Raw genomic sequence first — 16,836 nt, forward strand, 5'->3', positions numbered from 1 at the left:
AAGCATCTATTTATTACTAATATGAGACATCAGTCCAGAAATCCAAGCTGGTTTAAGGGAAAGGCTACAACTTAGTTATTTTGGTAAGAAAGAAAATCTAGGTTTGGCTATAAGTCTGAATATAAAATGCACAAAACAAAATATATAGAAGAAAGAGTATAAAACTGTTCACATCTCTTTATTCAAAATGCAGTGTGGGCCAATTAGTCCAGATATAACCTGAGCCAGTGGTGATGAAATCAGTTACTTGTTTGGTACCCCTAAGGCAATAACTTCTCTTTTTAAAAGATGAAAGCAGAATGTAACCTTCAGCCCATTTTATAAATATATGGGACTTTAATTACAGGATATATTAGTGTAAGTTCTTCATCACAACTGGAAAAAATATCTCAAAGTTCACAGGTTACCAACAGGTCAGGAGCCCCATGTCCATGTCAAGCTTGGCTCATTTAAAATGATAGTCTCTTTGGAAATTATTGACAAGAAAATACAGTGGACCTTCCTTATGGTATGGATCTTCATTGCATTATTTAATATTATCTCTTCTACCAACAAAATATAAGAATTGCTTGTAATAAAATTCATATGCTGGGGAAGTTTCCATGTGAAGTATATTTTAGCCATAATCTCCATGAGAAACATTATAAAAGGTATGCTGTTAGTATAGGAAAAGTAATTACCATTCATTACTTGCCAAGCCCTTTCAACATTCACATCTATCAGAGTTTATGGAAGATTGTTATGGAAGAGATATTTGGGAGCCATGTTAGGCCTCTGTAGGAGTTCTGGCAAGCATAATAATAATGTTGAATATTTTAAAGCTTACCAAAATTAATAAATTCTAAAATTTAACTGAAGATAGAAGCTTCATTTCAACTGTCATTCAGCTGCTACACCAATGCTGTGACTAAGTATGTCAGGCTTATTTATTCTTTTACAAACATGTTGGATAAAGCACTTTATCTCAGCCATTTTAAGATAAACTGTGTTGAAATTAGGCACAGCCCTCTGAAATAGAGAATTCTGTTCAGAAAACATTTTGTCATTCCTACAGGTTAAGTCACAAATGTTGTCTTGTTTTGAATAAGCTGGGCACTTAACAGTTCATCCTGGTCATTGTATAAGGGAACACTAGAAAGGAGCAAGTGTGTCCTAAGACATCAAGGGAAAATATGGCACCATGCTTACTCATTCTTCAGGTTTCCAGTAGTCCACAGAGCACTTCTAGTTAGATAGCTTTCTTTTTTTTTTTTTTTTCTAGAGTCCCTTTTTTGTTGTTCAGTAGATTGGATTTTTTAGCCAAATAGATGCACTCCTAAGTTGGTTGGGTTTCTTTCTTCACATTTCAGATGAGTTAAGTGGGTAGTTATTCAGTACTTTCCATCTTTTTCAATGGACTCTGTAGAATGTTATAAGACAGAACAGACCTAGTAAGTGTGTCAGTAAATTTGGTATTGTACTCTTTGTCTTTATGGTTCAATATTGTGGGACATTTCATGCTATTTCAGTCAGATCTGCTTCACTGAAGGTGGCCTTGCCCTATCTTCCAGGCCCCATTTCTTTCTGGGTATTTTTCCATAAATCTTACCACTTGATTTGTCAGTGTTCTTCAAACTGTTCATAACAGAATAGTGCATTTCATACTTGCCTGAAGATGCTTATTATTCAATGAAATGTATGTTTGTTCTAATGGTGGTTTTCTGCATTGCTATTTCTAATATTTAGGTGTGTGCAATTTGATTAACATCTTATTTAGGAAATATCAGCTTTAAAAAACAGTGTTTTCAAAATAATCTTTAAGGTCTAGTTATGGGATGTCATGTTCATAGCTTTCTTGGATTGACCATTAGGAGTACGTACTCAGGCTGCTTGTTCAAATCAAGCTGTTTGATGTTATGTCAACAGAGCAAAAATTATACACAGGAACAAAGCTGTGGCCATTACATCAGCCTTAGCCTCCTGTACATGTCCTCTAACACAGAGTGCTCACTGTGCTGCCACACAGTTCAACAGGCAACCTGTGCTTGTAAAAATCAAAGTCTAACAGCAGTGTTTTACTAACTGTCCTGCTCCAGGCCAGCATTCAGTTTGACCTCCTGAAGTGAATTTGTAGTAATCAAATACAGAACTGCAAAGGAAATAAGTTTAATGTCTGGTTCTAAACATTTTTCTCAGTTTATGAAGAAATTAAAAATAGAAAGTATAAGGCAAGTGGGCAAAAGAAATAATGGAAGAAAACATGAAAATATAGTCTGTCATATGCTTTAATGGTGAAGAATTATGTCATCAATCAAACCTCTTTCTAATCGTTTATATTTTACCTTACCTTATATTACGATAAATGTTCTATAGTGTTTATGAGCTTACAGAGCAATCTAAGAAGCAAGATATACCTAAATCCATGCCTTAGCTGTTTTTCATTTTCCTTATGCATGTGGAATTTGGCCCTGCTTATGAAGCGTATATTTAGCCTTCCTTAGAACAGACTTCAATTTGTGTTCTCAGGGTTGAACTACCTTTTGCCTTATTTTGAAATTCAATTATTTAACTGAGTCATACTGTGATTTTCTTAGGGTGAACTCATTTTAGTCTGAAATGGATGGTACTAAAAGTACACAAATGAGACCTGTCTTGTTTTCCTTTGACTGAGAAGTCAGCTTGCATATTAATTATCTTGACCTACTTCACTGACATTTGAAAAAAGACAAGTGACTTTCTATTATCCCAATTAGCAGTTTCAAATCTTACTAGGTATGGACCTTATAAGACATCAGCTAAATTAAATTATAAATTATATTATTCTATGCAACTTTAAAGAAATATAAATCATGAAAGTATGGGACAAAATATGAAGATATACTTCATTCAGAAATAATCTGCCATAACATTAAAATAGTATTTTGGTTAATACAGCTTGAAGTCAGCTTAGAAAATCTCTCTTTCCTTTGCTGTATGTACTAGCCAATTCAGATGAGGTTTTCAAAAACGTTGTCCCTTAATCCTAGTGATTTTCCCCTAAACAATTATAAGGGAACTCTCCTGGACATACGTTCTTGGTGCTTTCATTTACTCAGTGAAGTTATAATGTCCTTTATCATTGTCTTGAAGATTACCTACCAGTATTATCACTTAATTTACACATATATTTAGCTTGGACTTAGAAATCTAAATCAAAACCTAGGTCTTTTAAGGGGGAATACAATCTATTACCTTGAAGCCACTGGACACATTAGATTATCAGGCTAAAATATTATTGACACTTTCAAAATGAGATCTGCTGAGAAATATATTTTAAGGTTACTTTTAAAAATCTAGACTGAGTGTGGTGGCTCACACCTGTAATCCCAGCACTTTGGGAGGCCGAGGTGGTGGATCACTTGAGATCAGGAGTTGGAGACCAGCCTGGCCAATATGGTAAAACCCTGTCTCTAAGAAAAATACAAAAATTAGCCGGGCATGGTGGCATGTACTTGTAATCCCAGGTACTGAAGTGGCTGAGACAGAAGAATTGCTTGAACCCAGGAGGTGGAGGTTGCAGTGAGCCAAGATTGTGCCACTGCACTCCAGCCTAGATGACAGATCAAGACTCTTACTCAAAAAAAAAAAAAAAAAATACAAAAATTAGCCAGTCTCATAACCCACTCTATAAATAAACAAATTAAATAAATAAATAAATAGATTAAAATTTCCGGAATAAATAAGTAAAAATCTAACATTCTTTGTATTCTATTAATAACTTAGGAACTTTGGAGAATATGACACTCAGTAGCCTAATATCTAAATTATTGGGACATAAAGTCTAGATTATGACTACAAATATAGAATAGAAGTTACATTAGTTCTTATCAGTCATTTTAAGGGTCCTAGCTTAATTTCCTGCACATTTTCTAAAGGCCAAGAATTTAATTTTTAGAACGTTAAGGTAGGAGATATGTGGAAAAGAAAAAGATATTCCAAGAATATGAAATTCTGTTGAAGGAAGAAAAGGAACAAGCTGAAAATAAAGAAAAATATTGCAACACCTATCACTCTTTTTATTATCAAGATACATTATGTACACACACAAAGAATTTAAAAGAGCATAATCATTAATATCTGAAATTATAGTTCATGTCTAAAGGGAGTAGATGGAAAAGGATATATGCAATGTGAATAAAAAGACATGAAAAAGCCAGAGAAAGAATGGCAGAGAACCTTAACTATGTCACTTTTGCAAAGTTGAGCACACCATCCTTCGCTGATTATGTAACAAGTATGTATAAAAAAGAACAAAAAAATCTGGAAAGTAGTGAGCAAATTCTTTTAATATATTGTCTTATTTTGAAGAAATACTGTTACTATGAGGAAGACATAAAACACTGAAGATTAGCTATAATTCTCATATTGGTTATAGGTTGGATTTTTAATTACACCTTCATTATTTGGCTTAAATAATGAGGGAAAATTAGTAACTTACAGGAAGTTCAGAGGTGGGATTTTTCTAGGGTTAATTTAATGGCTTACCAATGTCAGGACTCCATTCATTTTGCTGTAATGCAACAGCTCCAAGCACCACTCCTCATAAGACAACATCCAAAAAGCCAAAGACTAGGCCTTATCTTAGTCCTTTCTGTAAGACCAAGGGAAACTTTCTATGGATCCTTCTAGCAGACTTATACTGAGATTTCATTGGCCAAGGTTGCATCACATGTCTGTGTCTAAAACAAGGGAAATGGAACGATATGAACAGTTTAGACTAACCTTGATTTGTTTTTAAGGTGATGAGGAAAAGAAGTGTGCAAAATTGCTTATCATTGCTTTCTGCATGAGCAGCTCTATTACTGTGTGTTTTGTCTTCAAATTATATTTGTTCAAGCAATGTTTCACTTTTTAAATATATATATGCACATGCATACCCCAGAGCACATCACTTCAATTAAAAATTTCGGCCCTATAGAAATGTTAGATCTATAAATGAAGTATTAAGTATTATGTAACCCTGAAAATGTAGCAACTTTGATATAATTATTTTTGCTCACAAAATGAATAAGCATGTTTTCCTATATAGACAATAAATAACCCTAGCTTAGAGTACAGTCTCTGGAGATATTCCTCAGTTCAAATCCTTGCTTTGTCACTGTCCCACTTACAACTGGTATGATTGATCAAGTTATTTTAACACCTCTAGACCTCAATGTCTTAATTGTCAAATCATATGTTAATAATTCCTAGATTTGATGTTGTGTGAGTATTCAATGAAGTGATATCAGAAAGCACCTTAGATCCATGTATGACACATTATAAGTCTGTTCAGTAAATATTACATAGATTTTATATAATTATATAGATTTTATATTTATTTATAGATTTATATAATTATATAGATTTATATTAAGGCAAAGAGGGCAATTACAATACTTAGTGAATTAGGCCTGGCAAACTTCATTAAGTAATGTTTACTACATGATCTATCTTTGTTCAGTTCTAGCCAATGAGTCAAACCATATGAAATGTTGCTTTTGTAGGTCAAAATGATGAAATATGAGCAATTTTGTATGTTTCAACCTAACATATTAGCTATGTCCTAGGAGCTAAAATAGAAATGTTCCTCATTTCCCATTCTTATCACTCACTGCTTCTTTCCTTTTTGACTTTGGACATTTGGGAACTCAAAAGGAACCTTGCGTTCCAAATAGCAATAATCATATCAGATATATTTACTGAAATATTTATTTATAGATCTTGTCATTTGGGTCTCATTTCAAGTATTTTCCCCTCAGAGACCCTTTCCTGACAACCCAATCAGACCCAGATGCCCCACCAGCACCATTCATCCTCTTGTATGGTTACCCTGTTTTATCTTTTTCCCACCTTTATCACTATGAGTATAATATTAAATATTGTTCACAGATATATTTTCCATCTCTACCCACCAGAATATAAGCTTCATAAGAGCAGGTATTTTATTCCTGTCTTATATACCTAGCACCTAAAACAGTATATAGCCCATAATAGGCCAGGCATTATTGAATAAATGAATGAATGAGTGAATGAATGAATAATAGCTAACCTTTTTTGTTACCAACTTCCTATCAATTTTATTATTTATAGAGCCAAAGTTATTTTATCCATCATATGACATAAAACAAATTAAAACATTGCAGAATTCCTCATTTTAGGTGTTTTGTGAAGGGAAAGCCAGGACTGCATTGTGTTCAGTGTACCCTCTTCATGCTGGAGACCACAAAGCTGTGATGCTAATAACTAGAATTACTGTTCTTCGCATTATGGCTCTTTTATGATCACATTCTCTGTGATTGAAATCATTTCCTCCTGTTTCACTACCATTACAAAGATGAAGGCCACAAGAATATGACATCTGAAATAACTAGTTCATTGTCATAAATCAGTTAGAAACCAGATCTTCCAACTCTCTTAGGCAGTTGTTCTTCCTGCCAAAATCCACTGCCTGTAGAAGGAAGGAAGACTCAAATCACCACCAGTGCTTGGTTCACAGCCCTAGTTATCCATCACTTAGCTTTATTAGTTTGTAAAAAGTGTTGAAACTGCAACTTGTACTTTGTCAAATAACCAATAGCCCTGCATCAGCCAGGAAAATAATCTCAAAAGTGTTAATAGGTAATGACATCAGATGTAAATGGCAAAAGAAGGAATTCTAGATGCTGTCAAGTCACAACAGCAGAAGATGTGGCCAGAAGAGAATTAAAGCAGACACAAAAGAATCTCAACCCCTCACTAGCATAGGTAAGACAAGTTATGATTTATGTTAATTTTTTTACCAAGAGAGATTATTACAGTCAGCTACACTGTTATCTGCTACTATTTTCACACATCACAAAAGCAAATCACTTCTCTTCAGCTCAATAATAGCATATTGTTCATTTCTCCTTGGAGTATCTTCTAGCTTTTTGGATAAGAACCTATAAGTCTCTTTTTACCTTGCTCACCCTTGCCAGAGAGGGCTGAAGGTCATAAATGCCTCATTTTTGTATTTCAGCATACACAGTTTACCTCCTATGGTTGGTTACCAACTACTAGAAGATGGTAAGTTAAGATTTAATAGGATTGCACCATAAAATATATCTTGAAGATTTTTTAATCTCTCTATTTTTTGTTGTGTAATTCCAAAGTAATAACTTACTTATTGCAAAATAAATAATACAGTGATGAAAATGCAAAGCCACCTTCTCTTTCCTTTACTCTCCAAAGGTAACTACTATTTAAAGTTACAGTTTAAAAAAATCAATTCTGGCATGAATTTATTTTCCTTATATATCTCTAACTTGTAACTCAGAGTGAGTAGGGATATGAAGGATGATTTATCTGATTATCAGAGTTCCTCTAAAACTTTTTGATACAGTGTTAGTTTATAATGTAAGCAACAGTCCTGTAAAATAATTTACCTAGCACCTTAGAACCCAGCCCAATCCCAATATTTATTACTCTAGAAAATGTAGTAGTTGACCTTTTCAAAAACAATAGGAGAACTATGAGAAGAAAGAAATGGCAATGGCTGTACATGCACACTCATACACTGCCCCCCACAGACACACCCCCTCACATACACCCCGGCTCATATATCAGAAGTTCTCTTGCCTACTTGCTTAATGCCTTAATGCCTTATGAATTTTGCTCAGCTTTCTTTATGAAGATCTTCTAGTACTTTCAGTTTATCTCGAAGCTCTGTAATGGAAAGAGCCAAACCAGAGCCAGTAAGAAAAAACTTAGCAAGTCTAGCCTTCAAAATCCAGAAAGCAGAACTTGGATATGGGCTTCATAACCACTGAGTCTGGTGACCAGTTTACCTATGGATTTTAGCTTCAAGTTGTAAAACACTGAAACTTCTGCTAAACAATCTCTCCTATTTCCAGTGTTCTCACTAGTTTCATACTGCTAGCCCTTCAGACTTTCTCATGCCTTGCCATAGGCACATCTTGACCTAATATTTGATCTTAATAGCACAATCTGTTACACCCTAAAATTTTTCCTTTAATGGGAAAATGCTCCCACTACTATGTCATTCAATAAGGAAAAAGTACCCATTATTATATTTTTAATGGAAAATTTGATCTTAAAAAATTAATAGTTAAACCTCATACTTGAGAACTTCTAGCAGTTTCTTGTCTCAGGAATGACAATTTCATATATTTTTGTTTTTATTGCAAACACAAAATATACCAATAAAATAAAGTTTCTGGATTAGTTCACAGACATTTTAGAATACTTGATAATAAGAGTTATAGTTATGTAACTCACTGATTGATTTCAGAGATTTCAGAGTTACAAACTCTTTATACATTCTTACTCATTTGTTTTCCAGCATTTCAATATCTGGATTTAGCCAGCTAAAATGCAAACTAAATCTCTGTATTGTACATATGGTTTCCTATATTAATATATAATCCAATTAGTTCCAAGCATGCATTCATGCATTCAGCATGCATTTATTGTTTTTCTTTTTTTTTTTTTTTTTTTTTTTGAGACGTAGTTTCGCTCTTGTTACCCAGGCTGGAGTGCAATGGCGCGATCTCAGCTCACCGCAACCTCCGCCTCCTGGGTTCAGGCAATTCTCCTGCCTCAGCCTCCTGAGTAGCTGGGATTACAGGCACGTGCCACCATGCCCAGCTATATTGTTTATTTTTCTAAATGCAAGATACTGTTAAGAGCCTGTCTAGCTCTTCCATACATCTATTTAAAACAGAAATTTGTAAATTATATTTAAGAAATAAGAGATTTTCTTCTTTCTGATAACATGAAACAGCAAATAATTCAAAATATGCAACATCTGTGTTACTTTATACCAATACGTTTCCCTAGTAACCAGTTTATAATTTTATATAAATGATTCTTTGAGAGATAGTGTAAGACATTTTATTTTTATATTAAGGTACATGTCACTTACGCAGAATTTATAAGACTAGTTAAAATCAGATGAGATCACATAAAAAGGTATTTTGATTCAGCTTATTCCTTTAGCATCATGGTTGGGGAATATGCACTCTGGTTACTCAGTTGTACTGATTAACACAAATTAGATGTCTAAAAATCAATGAACTGAACTTCATTTTATCCTGACCATATGTTAATATTTTTTTGATAATTGAGAAGGCACTTCTTAATTTTATACTATAAACATTGTGGAATTTGATTATCAGAAAAACCTATTAATATAGGGATTATTAGAGTGTTAAATATAGAGAATTATATTGTATTTTGAATGTCTGTTTTAGGGAAATTTGAACCTTAAAATTTTAAACAGTTTTTCATTTCCTTCCACATTTGAAATCCCTAATCTTCCATGATTTTGAATCTGTTACTTTTACTGTGCTGTTTTTCTTTTGACAAATCATCCATACAATGTATTTACTTAATGCCCAAGTTCCATTCACTTAAGATCTCCGAATTTTTTCATCTATGACTTTATTGATTCTTTTCATTATAATTTCTTAAAAATTTTGTTGTTGTGGCCGCTCCACTGCTCCATGACTGACTTTAGAGTTTATTCTGTAACTTATGAAACAGACATTGTAAAGAATACACATTGAGATTTTTGGTGAGAGAAAATAGCCCATAACTGTGATGTCATTAAACTTAAACTTTTCACATTTTTTTCCTATCATCTCTGCTGTATTCTCCTGTTCCTTAACAATGCCAGCGTACAGGGGTTCACATGCCTTTTCTTAAACACACACACACACACACACACACACACACACACACACACACAGAGGAGGGACAGCTTGAAATCAGTGTGGCTTTAATACAATCCTTAAGCAAACTCTGACATTAAGCCCACCCCTCATTTTGTATTCTGTTGTCTTTTATAAATCCTGTGTAGTTGCTGGGAAGCCTTCTCTTATTTAGCATCTCGGGTTCTAAGAATCATGATGGGCTTTTATTAACTTCATTAGAAGGATTTTGCCTCAGCACTAGAGGTAGGCAAGATGTATATCATTACAAAAATAATTCTGTAGAAATACTGAATAGCTTTGCTGAATAGTAACTGAAAAGTTGCCTTATCTTTGAATGCTTCTTTAAATTTGTAAGCATCCTTTTTTAATGTGTTACTGTCAGTGCTATGTCTCTGGCATATAGTACAGTACCTATTTTAAAATGCTTTATGTTAAGGAAAAGGGTTCATTTAATAGATGAATTGTTTTTAATTGGGGTGGGCGTGTAACATTAGTCATGCTGTATGTAAATATACATATAGCCCTCTCACCATAGAACTTAGAGTTTTGAGGCACTTATCTTTACCTCCTACCCAAAGCAGAAACTTTTGTATATTTTAAACATTGGTATTGAGCCTCTGCTTACATATATTTTAGAGACTCAGAATGCCTGCCTCCAAAAGCAGGGGATTTCATGTTGAAGAGACTTAGTTACAGAGTTCTTCCTTGTATTGATACAAAAACAAACTTCTGCTAAACTTTCTACTCATTGTGGATCTTAAAATTGCAAATTAGAAAAATACATAACAAGCATTTGAAAGCCTGTCGTGTGGAAAGATGGATAAGATAGTCTTTGAAATTCCAGAGAACATAATAGGTAAAGGATACAAGGAGGCTGATTTTAGATTGATATGAGAAAAAAAAAAAGTTTTTTCAGGTTTATAATCCATCTTACAAGTTTAGTGGGCTCCTCATTACTTGAAGTGTTTAGAAAGAGGCTGAATAACCAGTTGCCAGCGAGGAATTCCCAAGTTAGCTGAAAAGTTGAACCTGATGGTTTCTTCCAATTCTAAAGTTTCATAGTTCTCTTCAGCATAATGGTCTTGCCCTTTGCTCTCACCATATGCCTTGCACATTGTATATCTCCAAAACTCTAAAATTGAATTGTTTTATCAAACATAATTTGTGCTGTCTGTTCGTGAGGTGAATGCATAGAGTCGTCTTTATGCCTGTGACACATGAGTTCTAGTTAACTCATCTGGACTCCTTGTTTTTTTTAAAGAGTCCCCATGCTAAATGTATTGGAACTATTACAGTGATCTAGACAGTATACTTTTGTTAACATGAGTGCATTAGTTTTAACCTGCTCACTGTTGGCCCATATAATCTTTAATGTTATCAAGTGGTAAGTATTCCACACTTAAACTTTGTTTTTTAATATAAGTGCAGCAATTTCTATTTATTTCTGTTAAAATTTTAACTTGTCATGTTTCACCCAAACTATTTTACTGTGTTACAAAGTTTAGAATCTCAGTTTTATCATCTATGATATTATTCATTTCTCCTATCATTGAATAATCCTCCAAAATTCTCAGCACCCTTTCTATGTTTCTAGCTGATTTATCAAGGAAAGTACATTTTTAAGAAAACATTTTAAAGAAGAAAGGACCAAGGACAGAGATTTACAGCATTAAATTTTAAACTTTGGGTGTTAATTTTATTCAGTCTTTCAAAGTCCTTATATGGATCCACCTAATAGTAATATCATTCAGCCCATATTACAGTATCATCATTCATAAGGGTATCAGGCAAAAATGTTGTCTTATTTAAGATACACTGCCTAGGATTTTCCTCTTACCTTCTAACTCAAAGATACTGTCCCCACTAAAAGTCATTTTAAAGTGCTTCATTTTTTATTAAATTCATGTTGCTTTGTCAATTGAAATTAAAAAACAAAATTCCTCCCACTCACAGTCTATTTTTAAAACTTTACTGTATATTTATATCAGGTTTATCAATATGTTCATCAGAGAACCCATGCTTTTTTTGTTTGTTTGGATAAGAGGACTCTTAAGATTTAAGCATTAAGTCTCATGGAATGCTGACAGTAGCCCTAAGACAATTTCCAAAAAGTTTATTCACTTGATAAGATTATAACCTTCTAGTTTAAAGTAACCACAAAGTGGTTCTTAGTAGTCTCTTGTCTTCAGAAGCATTTAAGTTTTAATGCCCTAGTTTGAAGACTTTTTTCTTGCAGAAAAAGCCTAAAATGTCATTGAAGCCATTACGGTTCTACTTTTTTTTTTCTTAATTTTTCTTTACAAAAGCTTTGTATCTTCAGTTTTTTCATAAGCTTCAGCTGAACATTTGCCTTCGTGGTGCCCTTCTTACAAACAATTGGTATTATTTTCTACTTGTTCATTTCTTGTAGCTTCTCATTCCATATTTCATATAAATCCTCCTTAAACTAAAGCTTGTTCTTAAAGAATCTCCTTGTAACTACCTTGACTTCATCTGCATCTCCTTTCCCTCTCTCATTGGGATAGTTTACGTTTTTATTATTTTACTTTAATTTTTTTTAAGTACTGATTATTGAAATTTTCCATTTGTCTTTGTAAAGTTTTAAAATCATATCTTTAATAATCTAGGGTCCATATCCAGCTATGTGTTCTTTCTCCTTACCTCTAGAAAAAAATAACAAAAACAAAAAGGCAAAATTACAGAATATATTTTTTCAGTTCTCTTTGTGCCATAAAAGTTCTTCCCTATTGTTCAGCATTAGATCCCAAATAGGTTTCACTTATTTCTTTGTATTTCTGAAACATGAAATCATCATGGTTTAAATCCATGCACTAATTACTTACATGTATTGATCTCATTTTCAATGCATTAAATCCCATAATTGGTGGTTTGAGGAGAAAATATTGAAGCTTAGGTTATATTATTTTATGTTTTTTCATCTTCAGAAGATTTTATAGAAATTGATCCACCTTTTAGACCAGAAATGATAGGAAATGTGACAATAAAAATTAGGTGACTTCATTAGGACAATTTTCAATATTTTTAAGCCTTTGCTCTTGCATGCCTCAGTCAATACCAGAATATGCCTGTATAGAGAATTGGAACCCTACAGACCTGGTTAGACTTTTACATATCTAGTAAGAGTAAGAAAATAAGAGTATCAGAGATTTCTAGTAGTTTGTTTTTGTTAGATCCAAGTCCTAACGCTGATCAGCCATATTCTTTAGTCAACTGTATTCAGTAGCTCCTAAGAATTATCATTTCTCTACTATGCCCCAGTTTATATCCCCTATAAATAATACCTTCAAATTACAGAAACAAGTTGCATTCAGACATCTTCATTTTAAGCCCTTTTACCTGAAGTAATAATTACTTGGTAATATAAAACTGTACTAACAATTTCTGCTCTAAAGAGCTTATAGAAATTGAGGTGATATTTGAGTATTTGTTTATTAGATTATCTTGCTGTAATCTATCTAGTAAAAGATACTTGCTTCCTGTCTGTAAAAGAAAAGGATGTTTGTTGAAGGTAATCTCTTCCATTATATTTTTATAAAATGCATAGTAACATTTCAGGATGTATGGTTTAATGAAGAGTAGTGTTCCACCACATTGTCAGTGCTCCTTGATATTTTCATACATAGTCAGTGATATACCTCTCCCAACTGAATAATTAACTGATTGTAAAAATAAACAAACAAACTTGATTTAGCCCTTCAAAATTTATTTGCCTGTAATTCACTGAGCTTATCTGTATTAAACAAAACATATGATAGGTACTTCATTGTAATGGAACCCAAACCAAATAAATATTAAATAAAACTATTTTATGGATTTATAGCTTACAAAATACTGTATTATTGTCAGAAGAAGAAAGGTATAGGTGTCCAAAAATTGGTTTCTAATTAATTGTAATATGGAGAATTATTTAAAGAATGGAATAACTTTTTTACAATTCCAGCTAAAATTTAGCATGTCCTCCATTATATGGAGCACCAAATTTTAAAATGACTTTCATGTTTTTTGAGTTTGAGACAGCCAAATTACACAAATGATTCTCTGTGTAAATATCAATAGTATTTCTACTGGTGGCATAAAATCAGGCTTTGATTTCTGAAATATGTAATGAAATCCTGTGCATTACTGATATTTAGAACTACCTTTTTAGAATATGAAGATGACTGACATTGATCAGGAGCCTTAAGTCAGTTGATAAACTATTTTCACAAAATGCAGAGATATTCTATTTTACTTTGTATATTAAATTTTAAAAAAAGACAGAAAACAAAGGAAAAAGACATAATTTAGTTTGTACTTGACAATCAGCAAAAGTCTTCTAAGCAGGGTGTGGCTATTATCCCAAAGGTGAATAATAAAAGAAATCATAAACTGGACAGGCCATATATCTGAACAGTGCCTAAAATCTCAATAACAATTTCTTGTACTTTCAATTGAGTTTAGTGTTTAAAATGATGAGAATTTTGCCTATAAAGTCATAATTCCTATGGATAAAGAATGGACACAATCTGTTCTCATTTTCTAATATGAAAAGAAATAGGATGCCTCTGTTTTGGGGATTAAGTCTTACTCTGTTGCCCAGGCTGGAGTGCAGTGGCATGATCCTCAGCTCACTGCTTCCTCTGCCTCCCAGGTTCAAGCGATTTCTGGCTAATTTTTATATTTTTGGTAGAGATGGGGTTTCACCATGTTGGCCATGCTGGTCTCAAACTCCTGACCTCAAGTGATCCTCCCACCTCAGCCTCTCAAAATGTTAGGATTACAGGTGTGAGCCACTACACCTGGCCACCCCTAAGTTTTCCATCATGACTTCTTCCAAAAGGTACAATTATGATGTATTAATTTATCTACCTTACCAAACTTGTAGTCTGTTCATTGCAAAATTTCTAAAAGCAGAGATTATCTTAAATTTATGATATCTGATATATTTCTATAGTATCCCCCAATAGCTCATAATTCAAGTGGTTGTAACCCAGTTAAATGATAAAAGCCATGAGGTTCGATTGAGTAACGTAAAATACTAATTCTTATGTTTTCATTGTCTCTAATGAAATGACTGACTTTTTAGAAAAGCCATTTACTTTATCCAGTAAGATTATAAGAAATCAGATATTTTTAATGATGAGAATGCTTTCTTAGAGTTTAAACTAACTCAGTTTTCAAAAAAAGGTTATTAAAATAAATATATATCGTATTCTAAAAGTAAAAACAATGAACAGATAAGGAAATAATTCAACTATTTGGATAAAATTTGGTTACTCTTTTTCTATTAAATTTCAATATTTTATGGAAATACACATGTAATACATGTAACATGGCATTTTAAAATGTTAGAACAGTAACTAACGGTTATGTCACAATCCTATGCCTGATCCATGTAGTACAGAAACCTAGTCATTCGAAATTTGTTTAAAAGGCTAAGTTTTACACGTAGCAATAAAGCTGTATCAAGCAATTTGACTGCAACCCCTTTCAGAATCTCCCCAGAGTAGCAGGGTGGTGAGGTTTTTTTGTAGTAGTTCCATCAATCTGCTTCTATCAACAGAGAGGGACCTTTAGAGAGCATATTTATAAGTTATATTTATGACTAAAATTTCATTCTAAGTCTAAGATTTTGTCTCACCTCATCTACTCCTAACATTAATGACATATGAATATCTTGACAATGTAGGTCATTCAAAGAAAACACCCTTTAGCAGTGGTTACACTATCACTTCATATAAGGTCAAAATCATTGTTCCTTGACATAGCAGTGCTAGAAATAGCATTTTTTGACCGCAGTGACTTATATTCCTAAGATTTCCCCCTCTGCTACATAGTTCACCTCAAAGACTTTAAGTAGATCTCACTTCAGTTGAAAATCTAGTGAGGTATAATGCATTTTACATAGTTGTTTAATAGAAGTCTATTCATTGTTCAACTTATACCTGCAAATATTAGATTTTGAAGTAAAATGTATTTTGGTGATTTAATTAATTCAAATCATATTTATGGAGGCACCAATGTCCTGAGTACCTACTCTGCTAAGTGCTGGAAAAACCAAAACTTTAAAAATTATAGAATTATAAATTCATCAGTTAACGGAAGAGAAAAACATACAAATGTAACAGTATAGTATATTAGATGTTTTGAGAAATGAACACATTAAGTTCTATGAAAGCACTTAAGAGGTCTTCATTATCTCCACTTTGTGAAATCAGGCAAGACCTCACAGAGGATGTGACATTCAAGCTGGATGAGTAAGGAAGGCTTCACCAAGAAAAAAAGAAAAGGAGGGTACATTCTAGGTGTTTTTTAAAAAATGGCATCAGGAAAAGTAGACAGAAAAAGAATAATTTAGAGAAATACGGTATTTAGTGTAGATGAGTACAGATGAGACAAAGATTTATATTAGAAATAAACTTAAAAGGTCCTAATACACCATGTCCAGAGGTTTGGATTGTATCCCAAAAAACATGATGGAGAGGTTCAGTAGGTCACTCTGGCCAATATAGATGTTTTGATGTGGGAGAACACAGGTGATAGGGAAAATTAGAAAATTATTTCAACAATCCAAATGAAAGATATGATACTCTCCCTCAACAAATGTGGAAGCAAATGTTACCTTCTCAGAGGAAGATCCAACAGATAGAAAATAGGTCTTGAAGAGTATAATGGAAACTTGGAGCACTCCTAATGAAGAATTGGATATTGGGCTAACCGGGCACTAATAAGAGGTCTGCCTAGTATCCCTGAATGGCCTGAAGTCAGAAAACACAAATTTAGAATGGTGACAATAAGTGTGCATATACAGTTTTTTCTAGCAATGCCCAGTGGCCAGATAGGAGTGAAAAAGCACATGTTGGAAGAAGTACATGTAATACATATCCAGGAGGGAATTGAGGGATCTAGTCAGAGAGATTCAAATTGGATAAGGAAATGAATTCAGGAGGGGGCTGGTTATTAATAAGATCAAAGACTATACATCATATCTTGAAAGAGATGGAAAGAGAGGAATCTATAATCAGGGAAGGCTATAATATTTAGGAAGTGACATAGCTTACCATGATGACAGGCTCAAATGTGTGATGATTTTGGATTAGACAGCAAGAATTCAATACAGAGGGCACTTATTACAAAGCAACTC

General features: G+C 33.2%; 1 protein-coding gene across 5 annotated transcripts in view; it reads left to right on the forward strand.

Moving 5' to 3' along the window:
- Positions 1 to 16,836, forward strand: part of CNKSR2 (connector enhancer of kinase suppressor of Ras 2) — a 296,479-nt gene that overhangs the window by 254,693 nt on the left and 24,950 nt on the right. The gene's annotated exons all lie outside the window — the stretch shown is intronic.

This window comes from Saimiri boliviensis, chromosome X (assembly GCF_048565385.1).
Source record: "Saimiri boliviensis isolate mSaiBol1 chromosome X, mSaiBol1.pri, whole genome shotgun sequence".
NCBI classification, from domain to species: domain Eukaryota; kingdom Metazoa; phylum Chordata; class Mammalia; order Primates; family Cebidae; genus Saimiri; species Saimiri boliviensis.